Here is a 6,235-nt window from a genome sequence, read left to right as displayed (position 1 = left end):
ACTGACTAAAGACACGTTGCACCTTTACCTTTCAGATTAGCCAAAGAGGAGGACAGGTGAGAACAGCAGGCCAGTGGAGCATTTAGAACACCAGGCCTGTGGAGCATTTAGAACAGCAGGCCAGTGGAGCATTTAGAACAGCAGGCCAGTGGAGCATTTAGAACAGCAGGCCAGTGGAGCATTTAGAACACCAGGCCTGTGGAGCATTTAGAACAGCAGGCCAGTGGAGCATTTAGAACAGCAGGCCAGTGGAGCATTTAGAACACCAGGCCTGTGGAGCATTTAGAACAGCAGGCCAGTGGAGCATTTAGAACAGCAGCAGCCAAGGGAAAATGGTACGGAAGAGGATGATTTAGGTGACCCAGACACACGTTCCCCAGTATCCCCTTGACGGTTTTGGATTGCAAAACTAAAGATACACACCAGACAAGACACAGAGACAGCAACATAAGAGGAGGTGATGGAGAGAGACACCAGACAAGACACAGAGACAGCAACGGAAGAATAGGATATGATGGAGAGAGACACCAACAGAACAGAACAGGCCATCACAGAAGAGAATAGACAAAGGAGGCAGTAATAGATAAGACACAGAAAAGTGACAGAAGAGGGCAGATGGAGAGAGAACAGAGGTGGATTGAACACACAGTCAACTGTATAACTTCACGCTGCTCTATAGATTCTAATGAGTTTGATTTGCACGAATTATAAGAGGGGAAATACATACAGTGAAAAAGTAAAACATTGTTTACACAGAATTTGCATGTGATGTGAAAAAGCCTCTGAAATTATTATTAAAACAATTGTTTACTTTTACACTTTTTACAACCAGGACAGGATGAGCGAGGATGGAGGACAGCAACAGAAGAGGGTAGAGAATAGAGACAGCAACAGAAGAGGGTAGAGAATAGAGACAGCAACAGAATAGGGTAGTCAAGAGAGACAGCAACAGAATAGGGTAGTCAAGAGTGTGTATGTGTGTGTGTGTGTGTGTGTGTGTGTGTGTGTGTGTGTGTGTGTGTGTGTGTGTGTGTGTGTGTGTGTGTGTGTGTGTGTGTGTGTGTGCGTGTGTGTGTGTTTAACTATAGTTGTGGGGACCAGATGGGGATATTTTGTTAGACCCCACAAGATCAAATGGTATTTCTAGGGGGTATAGGGTTAAGGTTAGAATTAGTGTTAGGGTGAGGAGCTAGTTTTAGGGTTAGGTTTTTGGGTTAAAGGTAGGGTTAAGATTAGGGTTAGGTTTAGAGTACGGGTTAGGGTTTGGTATAGGGTTAGGGGTTAGGGAAAATAGGATTTTTAATGAGAATAAATTGTGCTAGTTACAAGAGTGAGAGAGAGAGAGATAGCCATCAGAGAGGATTGTTTGACAGGTCAGAGTCTATATTTAGAGTTGCTGAGTAGTTTTTCGTAATACTAGATGTATTATACATGTTCCAGATTAGAGAGTGTTCCAGAATAGAAAGTGTTCCAGAGTAGAGAGTGTTCCAGAGCAGAGAGTTTTCCAGTGTATAGAGTGTTCCAGAGTAGAGAGTGTTCCAGAGTAGAAAGTAAAGTGTGTTCCAGAGTAGAGAATGGTTCCAAGAAGAGAATAGATAGTGTGCAAGAGTAGAGAGCATTCCAGAGTAAAGAGTAGAGAACATTCAGGAGTAGAGAGTGTTCCAGAGTAGAGAGTGTTCCAGAGTAGAGAGTGTTCCAGAGCAGAGAGTGTTCCAGTGTAGAGAGTGTTCCAGAGTAGAGAGTGTTCTAGAGTAGAAAGTAAAGTGTGTTCCAGAGTAGAGAGTGTTCCGGAGTAAAGAGAGAGAGCATTCCAGAGTAGAGAGTGTTGCAGAGTAGAGAGTGTTCCAGTGTAGAGAGTGTTCCAGAGTAGAGAGTGTTCCAGATTAGAGAGTGTTCCAGTGTAGAGAGTGTTCCAGAGAAGAGAGTGTTCCAGCGTAGAGAGTGTTCCAGAGTAAAGCGTAGCGAGCATTCCAGAGTAGAGCGTTCCAGAGCAGAGAGTGTTCCAGAGTAGAGAGTGTTCCAGAGTAGAGAGTCTTCCAGAGCAGAAAGTGTTCCAAAGTAGAGAGTGTTCCAGAGTAGAGAGTGTTCCAGGGTAGAGAGTTTTCCAGGGTAGAGAGTTTTCCAGAGTAGAGATTGTTCCAGAGTAGAGATTGTTCCAGAGTAGAGAGTGTTCCAGATTAGAGAGTGTTCCAGAGTAGAGAGTGTTTCAGTGTAGAGTGTGTTCCAGAGTAGAGAGTGTTCCAGAGTAGAGAGCAGAGAGTGTTCCAAAGTAGAGAGTGTTCCAGAGTAGAGAGTGTTCCAGGGTAGAGAGTGTTCCAGAGTAGATATTGTTCCAGAGTAGAGATTGTTCCAGAGTAGAGAGTGTTCCAGAGTAGAGAGTGTTTCAGCGTAGAGAGTGTTCCAGAGTAGAGAGTGTTCCAGAGTAGAGTAGAGAGTGTTCCAGAGCAGAGAGTGTTCCAGAGTAGAGAGTGTTCCAGAGTAGAGAGTAGTGAGCATTCCAGAGTAGAGAGTGTTCCAGAGTAAAGAGTGTTCCAGAGTAGAGAGTGTTCCAGAGTAGAGAGTGTTCCAGAGTAGAAAGTGTTCCAGGGTAGAGAGTGTTCCAGAGTAGAGAGTGTTCCAGAGTAGAGAGTGTTCCAGAGTAGAGAGTGTTCCAGGGTAGAGAGACCCAAAGTAGCAACTGTCAGTGTCTGCTGTGACAAATGGCTGTGCACGTTCGCCAGCCTGGTCTCATAGACTAGACATAACATAGTAAATGTATGTCCTGGACCCTCAAATTAGTGTTATGTGTTATGTTTGGTATGGTTGCATAAAAGAGATTACTTAAAGCAAAAACTAGAGTAGAGTGGTTGGTTGGGGGTGTTGCTAGTTCGAATCTCATCAAGGACAACTTAATCCTAAACCTAACCTTAACTTTTCACCCCAACCCCTAGCCTAGCTAACGTTAGCCAGCTAACTTTAGACACCTAGTTAGAATTCGTAACATATCATCGTTTTGTAATATATATAACAATATGCAAATCCGTAACATATTGTATGTTTCTTAAACTGCTCTAAACAGCCTACCTTACTTCAGAGTAGAGAGTGTTCCAGAGTAGAGAGTGTTTCAGCGTAGAGAGTGTTCCAGAGTAGAGTTTTATTCCTCCATCCCTCCCTTACTACTTCCTGCCTGTATTACTAGTCTTCTCATTTATGTTAAGTGTAAATGCGCGCGAGAGAGAGAGAGTAAGACAAAGAGAGAGATCACTTTGTTTCAATGACAGACTGTGTCATGTCAGACAAGTCTGTCTCCTGCCTCAGAACAACATAACGGGTCTGTACACTTATTATCCACAGTGCTGACACACATACACACACGCACACACACATACACACACACTCATTCATCCATCCAACTGGTAATGGAATCCCTTAATTCTCCCCAAGCCCTTTCAAATGCTTGCATCACATCACCCATAAAGCTGTGTATCATCAATGCACACCAAACGCTATGACTGACCAAGTTATAGTCTGTCGTCTCCTTTCAGGGGGGAATAAATATACACAGTGAATATGAATAAATAAAGGCATTAAAAGAGATGAGTGTGAAATGAGGCAGTTTGAAATGCAGTCATTTCACGCATCATGTTGCAATCAGCTGTAAAGGGGCCGGAGTGAGCTGGCGACAGGAAGACACATCACAGCGTGATGAATCACCACTACTGACATGTCAATGTGGATAGAAAGGGGAAGACAGCAAGGAGAGAGAGGAGAGGAAAGGGAGGTAGGAGACACCCTAACCAGTTTACCATAGAAATATAATGTTTAGAATGGACTTGGAACCTCTAACTCTGGTCATTTCACTGGTAAACTCATGGGTGAACTCACAATGGCGGCCCAGTATGCTACAGTTTGTATTGCTATTCCTCAAGGGTTCTTTGGAAGGGTGACGGTTCTATTGACACTGGTTAACAAAATCAGTCAGTTATTCTCAACACTCTCCTTGGGGACCCCTAGCTGTTCTAGAGGTAACTCACTGGATTCAGCTTGTTAAGAAACATAATAATACAACCTATGGCTATTAAATAGTGATGGGAAAGCTTTCACCAAATTGTGTCGAAAACGGTTAATTACTCAGAGCTTCATTATCGGGTTCACAATGCACATTAGTGACCTCTGGTGTTCACCGATAAATTGCAGTGTGTGATTATCAGAAAGAATAAACATTTCTCCACTGTTTTCATCCAAACTCTGTGGCATTCTAGGTTGGCATCATACATCATGATGCCCTTTTTTGCCTTGACTATTTTTCCAAAACTGAATCTATGTCGTTATTTAGGACGCGAGAGAAGCTTGTACTATACTAAATAAAACATTTTTTTTTACAAAAAAAAAGAAAAGTGCCGTTTCACATGAATAAAACAATTCTAAATAGTGTTCCTTCAGCTGGAGTCAACCTCGTAACGTCATGTTCCTGATTGTCCCATTGTTCCCTACTCTACCTGCTAAGCTACTTGTCAGCTGAAAATGCATGTTCAAAATCCTAGCTATATTTATAAGTATGGTGTCCAGTAGAGGTCAGTGTTTGAAAGCAGTTTGGAATCAAAGAGACCACTGGGCCCATGGCGAAATGAGTGTGATCTCACATTTTGCAAAACTTGGTTTGAAAAAGCATGTGATCAAATGAAGCTTCGGACGTCACTGGTAATGTACTTCTGATAAAACGATACATCCACCCGCATACTGCAAGAGGATTGGACTATTTTTTATTGATTTTTTTTCGCCTAAAATGGCATACCCAAATCTAACTGCCTGTAGCTCAGGACCTGAAGCAAGGATATGCATATTCTTGTTACCATTTGAAAGGAAAACCTTTGAAGTTTGTGGAAATGTGAAAGTAACCCTCCCGCTGTGTTCTGGTCGAATTGGACCGATTGACAAGTTTTCTCTCTGAAAAATTTAGTTAATTAAATCTGATAGTCATAAGGTTCCATGACTGTCCACACAGGGCATCTGAACACACTAAATACATTTTGATGATTTTCATTCAATTGTGGGTGTTTCATTGAACTTTCGTACAACTGTGGTTTTCCCAGTCAAAAATGACCGGTCATTAGAAATTAACAGGTGAGACTACAATTAGTGTATAAAATTGAGTTCAGGCACATGCATTCATCAGATGGACACACTTCCTCTCCCAGACCCCAACACGCATTTGTGTTTGAGCACACACACACACACACACACACAAACACACACACACACACACACACACACACACACACACACACACACACACACACACACACACACACACACACACACACACACACACACACACACACACCTCACTCCCCTTCTTGGCTTCCCACAGGAACCACAGCTGTTGGCGTTCTCACAAACAATCGCAACATTGTTTCAATAATATCTGGAACTTTTCTTGCATCTCTAGTATATACAATTTTTTTGAGGCCTTGCTCAAAATTCATTCTGTGGCAGCTCAATGATAAAACGATATACTGTATGTGAGGCTCTTGATCATATCTTTGATAATGCCACTGGTGAGGAGGAGAGAGTCCTTGTTAAACTTTGACACAAAGTAGTCTGTGATAAATAGCACAATATGTTTCATCTGAGTATTTGCTATAGTCAATATAATCCATACATTATGCTTTTTTTTAACTCAAAAACGAGTTGTGAGAGCTCAGGTGTGAGGCCAATGAGGTCTACAGGCCATACATAGCAAATACTTAAAGAACTTAAAACTTCTTTGGGACTGGGGGGTAGTATTGAGTAGCTTGCATAAAACGGTGCCCAGAGTAAACTGCCTGCTACTCAGGTCTAAAAGCAAAAATATGCATATAATTAGTAGATTTGGATAGAAAACACTCTGAAGTTTGTTTGTTTGACATTTCGTCTGAACAAGTGATCGTGCATTACTGGGCTAAACACGCGAACAAAAAGGAGGTATTTGGACATAAATTATGGACTTTATCGAACAAAACAAACATTTATTGTGGAACTGGGATTCCTGGGAGTGTATTCCGATCAAGATCATCAAAGGTAAGTGAATATCTATAACGCTATTTCTGACTTTTCTGACACCTCTCCTTTTTTGGAAAATGGCCTGATGTTTTTCAGTGACTAGCGCTGACCTAACATAATTGCAAGTTGTGCTTTCGCCGTAAAGCCATTTTGAAATCTGACACAGCGGTTGCATTAAGGAGAAGTGTATCTATATTTCCATGTATAACACTTG

This window comes from Oncorhynchus kisutch, linkage group LG18 (genome assembly GCF_002021735.2).
Source record: "Oncorhynchus kisutch isolate 150728-3 linkage group LG18, Okis_V2, whole genome shotgun sequence".
Lineage (NCBI taxonomy): Eukaryota > Metazoa > Chordata > Actinopteri > Salmoniformes > Salmonidae > Oncorhynchus > Oncorhynchus kisutch.
The sequence above is the reverse complement of the archived record's forward strand: the minus strand, read 5'-3'. Positions refer to the sequence as shown.